The sequence below is a fragment of the Mauremys reevesii genome, linkage group 9, assembly GCF_016161935.1.
Source record: "Mauremys reevesii isolate NIE-2019 linkage group 9, ASM1616193v1, whole genome shotgun sequence".
Taxonomy (NCBI): Eukaryota; Metazoa; Chordata; order Testudines; family Geoemydidae; genus Mauremys; species Mauremys reevesii.
The window spans coordinates 77,976,949-77,991,228 of NC_052631.1; the positions used below are offsets into that span (position 1 = coordinate 77,976,949).

At 47.5% G+C, this 14,280-nt stretch overlaps 1 long non-coding RNA gene across 1 annotated transcript in view; it reads left to right on the plus strand.

The window, feature by feature from the left end:
* Positions 1-14,280, plus strand: part of LOC120372345 — a 36,087-nt gene that overhangs the window by 4,654 nt on the left and 17,153 nt on the right. Inside the window, exon 2 of the long non-coding RNA XR_005584909.1 lies at positions 12,941-13,112. This is a non-coding gene — a long non-coding RNA (uncharacterized LOC120372345). The remainder of the gene's footprint in view (positions 1-12,940; positions 13,113-14,280) is intronic.

Sequence of the window (14,280 nt, forward strand, 5' to 3'; positions counted from 1 at the left end):
TTTTGTGCTCCATACTGACTACCTATTTGCTCCTGGGTGCTGTTCAAGATGTTAGTTATCATCAATAAACATTTCTAAAATAGGAGAGCATGGACTGTGAAATTTTAAATGTCATGCTAAAATAGGTCACTTGAACGAAGCCTAGTAAAATATATAGCTAATTTCCAAACACACACACTGTTATAGCTGTTGCGGAAGAACTGTTAGACATAGACACATTTTCTGTATATCAGTGACTTGATTTCCTACTTAGGTCAGCTGTAATCAAAGTCAGTGAAAAAGATGAATTGATCTCCCTCACAGTATGAATATAATTATTATAACGGACTCCTCTAATTTTTAGGCAACTTAACTTAGACATGTAGTTTGTGGCAGATAATTCTTTGGCCCTCACCAAATATAATAATAAGAAATAAATGGTACACCAGAATTCAATATGAATCAGGTCACTTCTGCATTATCAGTTTTAAGATCGAACAAGCACACATATTTATCTTTCAGTTCAATGGCACCATCTTACAAGGCTCATGAAATTATTCCAGGAAATATACATGTCAAAACCATTTTGTTGTCAAAAAGCTGCTTATTTTTGTGATACCTGTACCATCTTCTTTCTGAAAACCAATTTAAATTAATTACTTCTGGGATTTTTTAATTCTTGAAGGTGATCAAAGAGAAATGTCATGAGAATAAAAAGTTTTCTCATGCACACACAAGTTTTTACCTTAACCAATTTGTTTTCCATCTTTCAGAAAAATAAAAATGATGTACAATTACATTATCAGAAATTTGTAGTCTAAAAAAATGACCATCATAAGAATAAAATACCACTGTAAAGTTGGTAGAAAAAAATTCATATGGAGTTTTGATCATTTCTTTTTAGAAAAATCATGATGCATAAATGTTAAATATGTTATAAAATAATTTTAAACAAGTGATTAAATGAAAAGATAGTGTATGAATCTTTTTCTCCAGTATTAAAATATTTTTTAAAAGCAAGTGTAGCAGGGTGGACCCTGCTCCTGCCTGAGGGGTTTAAAAGTGGCCTGGCAGGGCTTGAGAGCTGCTGCTCTAAAAGCTGGGCTGATTGAGGAAGTGGCTGCAGGTGAGGCCACACCCCAAACTGAGCCACAGCTGGCCCCTATAAAAGGCCAGGGAGGCCAGAGGCCCAAGACAGTCTCTCTCTGCCTTCAGAGAGAGAAGGGCCTAGGTGCAGGGAGCTTGAGACTGGATACCTGATTGAAGCAGGGCTGGGGAAAGGCTGAGGAGCTGGGGAGCTCTAGCCTAGAAAGCCCCAGGCTGCGACCTAGCATAGGGCAACTGGTACTGGGGGTTGCAGAGGGCAGCCCAGGGGTAGGCTAAGGCAGCAGGTCCAAACCCAACTTTGCCTGTGATGAGTAGGCTGATACTGCAGCCTGCCCCAGAGTGTGGGGCTAGACAATGACTGGCAGTAGCCAATACTGAGGCAAGGTGGGGATAGAGGGTGGGGGTTCCAAAAGGAGGGGAGACCCAGAGAGAAAGGGGTTACTGCCAGGGGCAGCACCCCATGTGAAAGGGCACCGGGTCCAGGGAGGGACACGGGGGCCTGAAGACAGGTGGATCACTGGCCTGCAGAGGGCGCTCCAGCACTGGACAGAGCTAATTCCCAGAGTCACCAGCAGGAGGCGCCGCGGGGGTGAGTCCGACCCGTCTACACGTGGTGGAGAATGCGGGCATAGCGGTCCGCCCCTGATACAAGGGGCCAGGGCAAGGACTGTCGGACTATTGCCTGGACTTTGAAAATGAAGAGAGACTACTACTGGAGAGCTTGTGTGGCCCGGCTCGCTGAGCAGCAAGCAGGGCTGCTTCAGCTGCTGCGGGGGCGGGCACATTGACCTCAACAGGGGCCAGGCACCTTGGGCTGGAGGCCAGGGCCTAAAGACTGTTTTGCCTGTGGGCGACGGGGACACCTGAGAAGGGTGTGCCCCTACTGGGTTGGGGCAGAGAAGCCTCACCCAGACAAGACTCGAGTGCCCCCTATGAAGTTAACAGGGGGGCTCCAAACCTGTTGGGCTTGTGGGGAGCAGGGACACCTGAAGAGAGTGTGCCCTCATGGAGCTCCCAAGGCCCGGGCCAGCCCAGAAGGAGGGGCTAGGGCCCAAACAACCAGGACTGGGGCCGTGGCAGGGGGAAGGTGCCAAGGGTGCTTCCACTGCCACACCAAGGGCCACATAAAAAGGCATTGCCCCCTGAGGCAGAGAGGGGGAGTTCCTGAAACCAAGGCTCGGTCTGGGACTAGCCACCAGGAAGGGGTAGTCCAGACTGAGGCCCCTAAGGAGAAAGAGGCTGGGGCAGAGAGGCCTCACCTAAAAAAGGGAACCCACATAGTGGCCAGGAGGGCCGATGTGGGAACCCAAACAGAAATGGGGACGCACGTAGGACTAGGGAGGTCTACAGTGGAAACCCAGACAATGAGAGAAGCAAGCAGGCTGCTCCAAACACTGGAGAGCCTGCAGCAGGAGAGGGATGTCCTGAGGGCCCAGTTGAGGAGAAAGCTGGGCCGATAGGACAACAACACCCTGCCTACTCCCCCCCGATGGAGGGGTTCTTGAGGTGGGGGGTGTGTAGCAGGGTGGACCCTGCTCCTGCCCTGAGGGGTTTAAAAGTGGCCTGGCAGGGCTTGAGAGCTGCTGCTCTAAAAGCTGGACTGATTGAGGAAGTGGCTGCAGGTGAGGCCACACCCCAAACTGAGCCACAGCTGGCCCCTATAAAAGGCCAGGGAGGCCAGAGGCCCCAAGACAGTCTCTCTCTGCCTTCAGAGAGAGAAGGGCCTAGGTGCAGGGAGCTTGAGACTGGATACCTGATTGAAGCAGGGCTGGGGAAAGGCTGAGGAGCTGGGGAGCTCCAGCCTAGAAAGCCCCAGGCTGCGGCCTAGCATAGGGCAACTGGTACTGGGGGTTGCAGAGGGCAGCCCAGGGGTAGGCCAAGGCAGCAGGTCCAAACCCAACTTTGCCTGTGATGAGTAGGCTGATACTGCAGCCTGCCCTAGAGTGTGGGGCTAGACAATGACTGGCAGTAGCCAATACTGAGGCAAGGTGGGGATAGAGGGTGGGGGTTCCCCAAGGAGGGGAGACCCAGAGAGAAAGGGGTTACTGCCAGGGGCAGCACCCCATGTGAAAGGGCACCGGATCCAGGGAGGGACACGGGGGCCTGAAGACAGGTGGATCACTGGCCTGCAGAGGGCGCTCCAGCGCTAGACAGAGCTAATTCCCAGAGTCACCAGCAGGAGGCGCCGTGGGGGTGAGTCCGACCCGTCTACAGCAAGGAAATTTCTAAAAAAAAAAAACTCATTTGAAGTAAGCTTACATAAGCACTACATACAGCAGAGAGGCAAACAGAAGGAGTTTGCCTGGGATCCCTCTGAGCAGAGGTACGCTAAGTGCTGCAGTAGGGGGACTGCGCTGGTGAGTATCTGAGTGTCTGTTGGGGGTGCAGTTTGGCAGTTTGACTGTGTGCTTGATTGTTTGATTGCTTGTTTGACCAGTGTGACCTGGGAGTGCTTTGTTCCAGCTGGGCCTGACTGTTATAAAAAGGCAGTCAGCTGCGAACCAGCTGAGCAGTGAACAGCAGAGAGGCAAACAGAAGGAGTTTGCCTGGGAGTTCGCCCGGAGAGAGCCTACTGAGGCCCCCCCTCGCAGGTTTCTCTGAGTAGCTTCTGCCACAAGTAAGGAAGCTCTTGGAAGGAAGAGACTATGGATGCTGAGCGATCCGCTGTTGTGACCTGAACAGGATGCGCCATGTTCATCTTCCTTCCACAGGATAGAAGCGACTTTGTCTGTACAAAGTGCAAGCTGATCTCCATATTGGAAGAGAAGATTCAAGGTCTGGAGAAACGAATATCAACCCTGCGTTCCATAAAAGAAAATGAGGATTTCCTGGATAGACGACAGGATCAGCTTCAGCGGGTACAATGTTCTGAAGATTCAGAGCAGGCTGCGCAGCGGGGACAGAAGGCCAGTGAGGATAATTGGCGGCATGTGACTTCCAGGAGAGGAAAGAGTACCAGAAATGTCCATGTACCAGTAACACAGATGCAGGTGAGCAACCGTTTTCATGTTCTCTCCGCAGGTACTAGTGCAGAGGGTGGAGTGGATGATACATCTGAGGGAACAGAGCAGAAGGAGACTCCACTGATTGGAAGGCATGAGATGCACCGTCCTAGGGATGGGGGTTCCACGACCACCACTCCCAAGAGGAGGAGGAGGAGGGTGGTGGTGGTCGGGGACTCTCTCCTCAGGGGGACTGAGTCATCTATCTGCCACCCTGACTGGGAAAACCGAGAGGTGTGCTGCTTGCCAGGGGCTAGGATTCAAGATGTGACGGAGAGACTGCCGAGACTCATCAAGCCCTCGGATTGCTACCCCTTCCTGCTTTTCCACGTGGGCACCAATGATACTGCCAAGAATGACCTTGAGCGTATCACTGCAGACTACGTGGCTCTGGGAAGAAAGATAAAGGAGTTTGAGGCGCAAGTGGTGTTCTCGTCTATCCTCCCTGTGGCAGGAAAAGGCCAGGGTAGAGACCGTCGAATCGTGGAAATCAACGAATGGCTACGCAGATGGTGTCAGAGAGAAGGGTTTGGATTCTTTGACCATGGGATGGTCTTCCAAGAAGAAGGATTGCTAGGCAGAGACGGGCTCCACCTCACGAAGAGAGGGAAGAGCATCTTTGCAAGCAGGCTGGCTAACCTAGTGAGGAGGGCTTTAAACTAGGTTCACCGGGGGAAGGAGACCAAAGCCCCGAGGTAAGTGGGGAAGTGGGATATCAGGAGAAAGCACAAGTAGGTGAGTGCAAGACGGGAGGGCTCCAGCCCCATACTGGGACACCAGGACAATCAGTGAGTTATCTTACATGCCTATACACAAATGCAAGAAGCCTGGGGAACAAGCAGGGAGAACTAGAAGTCCTGGCACAGTCAAGGAATTATGATGTAATTGGAATAACAGAGACTTGGTGGGATAACTCACATGATTGGCGTACTGTCATGGATGGATATAAACTGTTCAGGAAGGATAGGCAGGGCAGAAAGGGTGGGGGAGTTGCGTTGTATGTAAGAGAGCAGTATGACTGCTCAGAGCTCCGGTATGAAACTGCAGAAAAACCTGAGAGTCTCTGGATTAAATTTAGAAGTATGAACAACAAGGGTGATGTCGTGGTGGGAGTCTGATACAGACCACCAGACCAGGGGGATGAGGTGGACGAGGCTTTCTTCCAGCAACTAACAGAAGTTGCTAGATCACAGGCCCTGGTTCTCATGGGTGACTTTAATCACCCCGATATCTGCTGGGAGAGCAATACAGCGGTGCACAGACAATCCAGGAAGTTTCTGGAAAGTGTAGGGGACAATTTCCTGGTGCAAGTGCTGGAGGAACCAACTAGGGGAAAAGCTCTTCTTGACCTGCTGCTCACAAACAGGGAAGAAATAGTAGAGGAAGCAATAGTGGATGGGAACCTGGGAGGCAGTGACCATGAGATGGTCGAGTTCAGGATCCTGATACAAGGAAGAAAGGAGAGCAGTAGAACAGAGACCCTGGACTTCAGAAAAGCAGACTTTGACTCCCTCAGGGAATTGATGGGCAAGGTCCCCTGGGAGAATAACATGATGGGGAAAGGAGTCGAGGAAAGCTGGCTGTATTTTAAAGAATCCTTATTGAGGTTGCAGGAACAAACCATCCCAATGTGTAGGAAGAAAAGTAAATATGGCAGGCGACCAGCTTGGCTTAACAGTGAAATCCTTGCTCGTCTTAAACACAAAAAAACAGCTTACAAGAAGTGGAAGATTGGACAAATAACCAGGGAGGAGTATAAAAGTATTGCTCAGGCATGCAGGAGTGAAATTAGGAAGGCCAAATCACACTTGGAGTTGCAGCTAGCCGGAGATGTTAGGAGTAACAAGAAGGGTTTCTTCAGGTATGTTAGCAACAAGAAGAAAGTCAAGGAAAGTATGGGCCCCTTACTGAATGAGGGAGGGAACCTAGTGACAGAGGATGTGGAGAAAGCTAGTGTACTCAATGCTTTTTTTGCCTCTGTCTTCACAGACAAGGTCAGCTCCCAGACAGCTGCACTCTGCAGCATGGTATGGGGAGGAGGTGACCAGCTCTCTGTGGAGAAAGAAGTAGTTCAGGACTATTTAGAAAAGCTGGACGAGCACAAGTCCATGGGGCCGGATGCGCTGCATCCGAGGGTGCTAAAGGAGTTGGCCGATGAGATTGCAGAGCCATTGGCTATTATCTTTGAAAAATCATGGCGATCGGGGGAGGTCCCGGATGACTGGAAAAAAGCTAATGTAGTGCCCATCTTTAAAAAAGGGAAGAAGGAAGATCCAGGGAACTACAGGCCAGTCAGTCTCACCTCAGTCCCTGGAAAAATCATGGAACAGGTCCTCAAGGAATCAATTCTGAACCACTTAAAGGGGGGAAAGTGATCAGGAACAGTCAGCATGGATTCACCAAGGGCAAGTCATGCCTGACTAACCTAATTGCCTTCTATGATGAGATAACCGGCTCTGTGGATGAGGGGAAAGCAGTGGATGTGCTATTTCTGGACTTTAGCAAAGCTTTTGATACAGTCTCCCACAGTATTCTTGCCAGCAAGTTAAAGAAGTATGGGCTGGATGAATGGACGGTAAGGTGGATAGAAAACTGGCTAGATGGTCGGGCTCAACGGGTAGTGATCAATGGTTCCATGTCTAGTTGGCAGCCGGTATCAAGTGGAGTGCCCCAAGGGTCGGTGCTGGGGCCGGTTTTGTTCAATATCTTCATTAACGATCTGGAGGATGGTGTGGACTGCACCCTTAGCAAGTTTGCAGATGACACTAAACTGGGAGGAGTGGTTGATACGCTGGAGGGTAGGGATAGGATACAGAGGGACCTAGACAAATTAGAGGATTGGGCCAAAAGAAATATGATGAGGTTCAACAAGGACAAGTGCAGAGTCCTGCATTTAGGACGGAAGAATCCCATGCACTGCTATAGACTAGGGACCGAATGGCTGGGCAGCAGTTCTGCAGAAAGGGACTTAGGGGTTACAGTGGATGAAAAGCTGAATATGAGTCAACAGTGTGCCCTTGTTGCCAAAAAAGGCTAATGGCATTTTGGATTGTATAAGTAGGGGCATTTCCAGCAGATCGAGGGATGTGATCATTCCCCTCTATTCAGCACTGGAGAGGCCTCATTTGGAGTACTGTGTCCAGTTTTGGACCCCACACTACAAGAAGGATGTGGATAAATTGGAGAGAGTCCAGCGGAGGGCAACAAAAATGATTAGGGGGCTGGAGCACATGACTTATGAGGAGAGGCTGAGGGAACTGAGATTGTTTAGCCTGCAGAAGAGAAGAATGAGGGGGGATTTGATAGCTGCTTTCAACTACCTGAAAGGGGGTTCCAAAGAGGATGGATCTAGACTGTTCTCAGTGGTAGAAGATGACAGAACAAGGAGTAATGGTCTCAAGTTGCAGAGGGGGAGGTTTAGGCTGGACATTAGGAAAAACTTTTTCACTAGTAGGGTGGTGAAGCACTGGAATGGGTTACCTAGGGAGGTGGTGGAACCTCCTTCCTTAGAGGTTTTTAAGGTCAGGCTTGACAAAGCCCTGGCTGGGATGATTTAGTTGGGGATTGGTCCTGCTTTGAGCAGGGGGTTGGACTAGATGACCTCCTGAGGTCCCTTCCAACCCTGAGATTCTATGATTCTATAGACAATAGTTCCACCAATGCAGACTCTAAAATCAAAGACCCCCCTCTTATAAAAGGGGTTCATAGACACTCATACCAATGTGCATTCTTATAGAAATTAACCATTCTGAAATCAACATTCTGCAAAAATTATTCTGAAACCTAAATTGACTAGTGTGACAGCTAGGGTTTTTCAGAATATTTACATTTTAAATTTGTCTAATATGTATTGTGATATTATTGGTATAATTTTTGCTCGAAAAAAGTACCCTGGCTCATCCAGTTACTTTAAGTTAGCATTAATCTGTAGTTTTCACTGCATTATAAACAGTGTGTGTGGTGTCTTATGTAAAAATGAGAGAGTTTTTATATTTGGCAAATTATATTGACTTATGACATTTTTATGTGTATGTTTAAATTTAGAACTTTTTAATAGTCCTTGCTGCAACTGTTGCATGAAATGTAAACTCATGGTTTGATTGTGGGTCAGAGCTAAGGTTGTTGTGAGTGTTGTCACTTTTATTTCTGTTACTTGTATTGTGATGCTAATTGAGTTATTTAGTTAAATATATTTCTTGGAGTCATTACTTTAGTTTTCTGTTTTATTTGACTTGCCAGTTCTGCAAAGTTATCTGCCAGTATAGAGTTCCCTATGCCTGGGTGTAGACCCATTAAAGGAATAGTTGAAAGTGTAACTGAACATTTCTTGCCCATTTACTAGGTGAAGATAACTGACTTTCAGTTCCCAACACTCAAATTTTCTTCTGGTCCTGGCATTCCTGGCATTGTTGAAAGTCATGCTCTGTTTCTGCCAACCCTCGTCCACATAATATATAATCTAGTTGTACCTTATATATTTTTGATGCTGAGTGGTGACCATTTTCAGCTATAAATTTAATTAACCGTGAGGATGCTTTGAGCTTTTGGAATTGATACTCTTTGTTATTTAAATCCAAATAAATGTACATCAGTCACGAAAGAGCAAAAAATGAACTCCCTAAGCATCCTGGGAGAGCCCCAGCACTGGGTCCCAGTCACAGCCTTTTCGTGCTTGTTATCCTTATATTTAGACTGCTTCCCTTAGGATTAAAGTGGCTCATGGCTTGAACCCAGTGATTTGTCCCTGACTTTACAAAACAGTTGCTGACCTTCCAAAGTGGCTCCTCCTGCTGTCTCCAACTCTCTGTAATCTAATATAAGAGACAAGGTAGGAAGCCTGTAGCTTCAAAATCCTATTACCACCCTGCCATAAAGCTGTTCTGTTATATAGCATAGTGCAAATACTCAGACAAACCTTTGCAAGTTTTGGTTCTCCATTATTGTTTCAGGGCAGCCTGATGACCCCATATGCTGAGTCTGTTCTTCTGGTTCCATCCACGTTTGCATGTTGTCAGCCTGGATGTGCTTAGGATGCCGTTTCACCTCTCCACGTGCTAGTGCTAAGCAGTCAATATTGCAAACAGCTCCCCAAGGCTACATGGTCAGGGCGGTTTAGCCTTTCCCGCCTTCTTACCACGACATTGCCAACTGGCTTTCCTCAGTAAGGCAGCAGATTGATCTAGCCCATATCTCCAGGTTGCTTGAACCAGCAGGCCACTCAAATCTGTTGCAAAAAGGTAACCCTGAATATGTCCACCCCCAGCTTACTCTCTGTGCAGAACAGCCTAGCCTAAAATGCCCCTTTATTGAACTTGTCAATAGTTCTCCTCAAATCATGGCAGCTGGTTTGGTCTGTCAGCTCTTACTATCAGCCTGCCAATGACAGGGGCCAATTCAAATGACAGTAATCCAGGAGCACTGAGGAAGAAGTAGCAAAGAGTCCTGTGGCACCTGATAGACTAACAGACGTATTGGAGCATGAGCTTTTGTGGGTAAATATCCACTTCGTCGGATGCATGTACATGTACTGCTTTTACAGATCCAGACTAACACGGCTACCCCTGATACTTGAGGAAGAAGTGTCTCTCTCAGTATGAGACATGCACTCGTAGCTGCTGGGCCTGTGTATGTACTGTGACCTGCAGAACAAGAGACCAGTCCCAAACCACTAATGCCTGTAGGCAGCATCTCATAGACTCATAGACTTTCAGGTCAGAAGGGACCATTATGATCATCTAGTCTGACCTCCTGCACAACGCAGGCCACAGAATCTCACCCATCCACTTCTATAACAAACCCCTAACCTGTGTCTGAGTTATTGAAGTCCTCAGATTGTGGTTTGAAGACCTCAAGCTGCAGAGAATCCTCCAGCAAGTGACCCGCGCCCCATGCTGCAGAGGAAGGCGAAAAACCTCCAGGGCCTCTGCCAATCTGCCCTGGAGGAAAATTCCTTCCCGGCCCCAAATATGGCGATCAGTTAAACCCTGAGCATGTAGGCAAGACTCACCAGCCAGCACCCAGGAAAGGATTCTCTATAGTAACTCAGATCCCAACCCATCTAACATCCCATCACAGACCACTGGGCATACTTACCTGCTGATAACCAATGATCAATTGCTAAATTAATTGCCAAAATTAGGCTATCCCATCATACCATCCCCTCCATAAACTTATCAAGCTTAGTCTTAAAGCTAGATATGTCTTTTGCCCCCACTATTCCCCTTGGAAGGCTGTTCCAGAGCTTCACTCCTCTAATGGTTAGAAACCTTCATCTAATTTCAAGTCTAAACTTCCTAGTGTCCAGTTTATATCCATTTGTTCTTGTGTCCACAGTGGTACTAAGCTTAAATAATTCCTCTCCCTCCCTGATATTAATCCCTCTGATATATTTATAAAGAGCAATCATATCCCCCCTCAACCTTCTTTTGGTTAGGCTAAACAAGCCAAGCTCTTTGAGTCTCCTTTCATAAGACAGGTTTTCCATTCCTCGGATCATCCTAGTAGCCCGTCTCTGAACCTGTTCCAGTTTGAATTCATCCTTTTTAAACATTGGAGACCAGAACTGCACACAGTATTCCAGATGAGGTCTCACCAGTGCCTTGTACAGCGGTACTAATACCTCCTTATCTTTGCTGGAAATACCTCGCCTGATGCATCCTAAAACTGCATTAGCTTTTTTAATGGCCATATCACATTGGCGGCTCATAGTCATCCTGTGATCAACCAATACTCCGATCTCCCATGACACAGCAAACATTCCTTATTGCCATCAAGGGGATCATTGATACTGGGTCATCAGCAGAAGATCTTCCACCTTTCCTGGTGTTGACGATTCAAGGCTTCAACAAAACACATTTGGTGTACATTTTAAAGAAGTGTGTGGAGGAGAGAGGGGGGCTTGGGTGATTTATAACTTCCTTTCAACTTTGGGCTGGTCAGGTAGGCATTTCTTCCAAATTCCTCATGCCTCCCACATTTGGAGTCTGAGATATGTTTCTAAGGGAAAAATATACAAGTCCAGTGGCCATCCTTTAGGAAAGAGGATTCTATATAGCATGGACACTTAAACAGCAGGGGAAGGAATCTGTGAAATATATTCTCTGCCTCTCAAATAACCAGGCATGGGAGAAAACAAAGAATTGAATAGTTGTTAGTATACAGAATGATTTTGGATTTACTTGCGGAAGGAAAAGTTCTTTCTCCACTTGGAACTTGGGCAAGTGTCTGTCCCAAGAGAATCTAGTATGCAGAACTAGGTGTCTAATGTCTTTAGCGCAGTGATTCTCAAGGTCATTTGATCTCAAGCTTATTTGTGTCTGTAGGTGTTTATGCCCCCTCCCGTTTCCAGAAGTACATATACCATGATCAGCTCTGAACAGAGCAAAGAGCAGCAGCTGCTGGCCAGGTGCCCAGCTCTGAAGGCAGCACAAGTCAGCAGCAGCACAGAAATAAGGGTGGCAATGTGAAAAGTGAGATTTGTCAATATCACTTTTCACCATAGACTTAAGGCCCCATTGCCACCCTTACTTCTTCACTGCTTCTGCCACCTCGGGGCTGACAGCTGGAACCCCACCACCTCCAGGTGTGGGATTGGGGGGCAGGATGAAGGCGATCCTGAGTCCAGCCTGCTTCCCAGTGAGGGATTAAGTGAAGAGAGGAGAACCCGAGCCCATGGCTGTCCCCTTTATCCCTGCCTCCTGGGTGTGCATGGCCCTTCTGCACAAGCCCCAGCCACCCAGGGGCTGACAGCTAGAGTTTTGGTTGTTTTTTTTTAAAGCACACAGCTCAGGCCTCCCTTGACACATTTCCGTGCCTCCCTTGGGAGGCCCACCCCATAGTTTGAGAACCACTGCTTTAGACAATGGCTCCAGGATTTTGTAATATCCTAAAGGGATAGCACTCAAGATTTCATTCAGGTGATGACCTGCAATGGTTTGGCTCAGTTATTTAATAAGAGGAAATTCACTTGTACGACAGGTACAGACATGATCCTAATCCAAGAGACAATCCTTCCAGCCACCTTGTTCTTCTGGAGTCTAGTCTGGGAGTTCCTACAGAGCAGTGCTCAACACATGATCCTTTCTCTGCAGGGGTGGATGTGCTGCAGAAAGTGTTCCTGATAAACATGGAAGAGTTTTCTCCTCCCTGCTGCTTAATATCCTTTGTGCTAGTTAATTTATAATTAAACAAATAATACACCCAGAAGGAGTCATCCAGTGCCTGATATTGTCACACTGATGGGAAAAAAGTTTAAATCTTGACTTGAGTTGATATCTAGTTTAGTTTTGACTTTATTTTCAGTCGTTCAAATAGCTTGTTGAAAGTAATCCCAAGAAGTCATTAATAGTATGTAACAGATTACTTACTGGATCCAGTAAACTGTAATTTGTAATAGTCACTTAAATGAGCTTGCTCAGAAATAGAGGTTCTGCTGTTTATTCAAGAAACAGATCCATTTTGTCCTTTCACACTCCTTCACCTATTAACTCTTCTATGCCAGGTGAGAGATCATCTCCTTTTCAAGCTGATATGATCTTGGTAGGTCAGACCAAGCAATTGGACAGGTTTTTCACCTACATTGTTCTTCTTTGTCTGCACCTAGCATGGATGCTATCAAATGCCATCATTTTTCTGCAAGGCACAGAGGCATTTTATTACCAATCATAGAACCACAGAAATGTACGGCTAGAAGGCATTTTGTGTTGTTGTAGAGTTTAACTCCTGTGGGGAAGGAAGAGTTATTTTTATTTTGCTGTCTAGGACCTCAGTTGCCCTACAGATAAACCTTGCTTTCATTTGATTATTTCCGAGATCCTAACCCAGTTTCAATATTTATTTATTTTTACAAGCAGGTCTGTCTGTGTTTGGCTGCAGTATGTCGCACCCACAAGCAGGGAGTGCCTGCTGGCAGAATAAGAAAGTGAGATTAGAATCTCTACCTGAGACATGGGACTGAAAGCAGTACATCCATGTGGGGACAATACCTGGGACAGCAGGCACATGCTAGGAGAAGAGAACATTATGGTAAGGAAATGATTTTTTTCCTTTCACAAACAGTGTTTCAGCTGGCACCAGGCCATGACTGGCAGAATGCCACACCAAATGTTGTACTTCTTGCCTGGGCAGCAAGGACCCCTCCCCATTTCTGGAACTAAATGGACTCTTTCCCAGAATTGCCAACCCTAAGCATTCAGAAGTCATGAGTCACGCCCCCTAAAGGCCCAGGATTGTCTTTACAATCATGAGATTTTAAAATGTGTATATATATGGTGGGTTCTTTTTATATGCCTTCTGGGTAACTTTAGGGTAAACTCTGGTCATATTTTCAAGCTCTTCTCCACAACGTTGAGAACTAGAAATTTCCATTAAAAAATAAAAGAAGGAAAGAAAAAGCTGGGATTTGTGTATTCATGAGAATCCAGGAACTGGGGTTTAAGAAACATACCAATTATTGTAATTCTCCCAGAAGGCTCACAGCTTGTGACCTGAAAACCCTGCTTTCCGAGAAAAGAATTGTGCCAGCTATTGGGAATCTTAGTCATGAAAAATCTCTGACACATTAAATTGCTGATTTGGTAGACCTTTTTATCGATAACCTGAGAAAGCAGTGAAGCAGGGACCATTGGAAATTGCATTTGATTTCAGCAGGGTTTCTCCTTTTGAGCTGTAGGGAAAGCAGCCAAAGGTAGATGTCTCTAGAACAGGGGTGGACAAACTTTTTGGCCCAAGGGCCACATCGGGGTTGCGCAACTGTATGGAGGGCCGGGTAGGGAAGGCTGTGCCTCCCCAAACAGCTTGGCCCCTGCCCCCTCTCCACCCCCTCCCACTTCCTGCCCCCTGACTGCCCTTCTCAGAGCCCCCAACCCATCCAAACCACCTGCTCCTTGTCCCCTGACCGACCCCTTCCGGGACCCCCACTCCCTATCCAACCCTACTGTCCCCTGACTGCCCCGACTGCTATCCACACCCCTGCCCCCTGATAGGCCCCCCGGGACTCCCACTCCCAACCTTCCCTGTTCTCCATCCCCTGACCATCCCCCCAGAACCTCCACCCCATCCAACTGCCCCCTCCTCCCTGACTGCTCCCCAGAACCCCCCACCCCCTGACCCAACCCCCCCACTCCCCGCCCCCTTACCAGCAGCAGGAGCTCGCAGCCGCGACACCCATCCAGAGCCGGCTGTGCTCCCCGCA